This window comes from Nycticebus coucang, chromosome 12 (assembly GCF_027406575.1).
Source record: "Nycticebus coucang isolate mNycCou1 chromosome 12, mNycCou1.pri, whole genome shotgun sequence".
Taxonomy (NCBI): Eukaryota; Metazoa; Chordata; class Mammalia; order Primates; family Lorisidae; genus Nycticebus; species Nycticebus coucang.
Window position 1 is genome coordinate 100,797,406 of NC_069791.1, and position 1,040 is coordinate 100,798,445.

Consider the following 1,040-nt stretch of genomic DNA (forward strand, 5'->3'; position numbering starts at 1 on the left):
CTCATGCCTGTAATCCCAGCATTTGGGGAGGCTGAGATGGGCAGATAGTCTGAGCTGATGAGCTGGAGACCAGCCTGAGCTAGAGTGAGACCCTCATCTCTAAAAATAGCCAGACATTGTGGCAGGTTCCTGCAGTCCCTCTGTCTCAAGAAATAAATAAATAAATAAATAAATAAATAAATAAATAAATAAATAAATAAAATAAAATAAAAAGTCAACCAAACTTAATGAAATCCAAAGCATAAAGGAACAGAAAACAGGTGAGCTGCATAAAAAGCCGGCCCACGATAAACTGCCTACCGATTATCACACTAATAAGAGGGTTAACTACTGTGCTCGCTTCGGCAGCACATATACTAAAATTGGAATAACACAGAGAAGATTAACATGGCCCCTGTGCAAGGATGACATGCAAATTCGTGAAGTGTTCCACATTTTTTAGGGAATTTCAAAATAAAAAATTAAATATGAAAAAAAGAGGGTTAGCTACCTCAGCTAAAAGACTGGGTAGACACAAAATCTGACATATATGTTAGATACATGTAAAATAGAAGTATAAAGAAAGACCAAAAGGAAAATAATAAAGTACATGCAACTGAAATACTATTAGGATAGCTGGTGTGGCAATCCTAATAGCAAACGAACATACTAGGTAAAAAGCATTCTTACTAGAATTAAAGATCACTCTGTTCTAATAAAGATTATTCTAAATTTGTATGGACCTAATTACATGAGATACAGAGCAAATGTGGAAAGAATTATATGGAGAAATAGACAAGTCCATATTCATAGTGGAATATTTGACACACCCTTTACAGTTATCAACAAAACCGGAAGACAGGAAATCAATAGCACCAGAGGATTTGAAACAACATAATTAACAAATTTGACCTTATGGGCACCACATAGAACTGTGCACCCAATAACTGCACAATACATTACTTTCAAGAACAGATTTATTTTATTTTATTTTTTAATTTTTATTTATTTATTTTTTTGAGACAGAGTCTCACGTTGTTGCCCTGGGTCTCTACCCGTCA

General features: G+C 34.7%; 1 non-coding gene across 1 annotated transcript; it reads left to right on the forward strand.

Annotated features, from left to right (window-relative positions):
• The first annotated feature begins 332 nt into the window (after nt 1-332).
• On the forward strand, nt 333-439 carry LOC128562856 (U6 spliceosomal RNA). Its single transcript, XR_008373556.1, has one exon. It is a non-coding gene; the product is annotated as a U6 spliceosomal RNA (small nuclear RNA).
• The last annotated feature ends 601 nt before the right edge of the window (nt 440-1,040 follow it).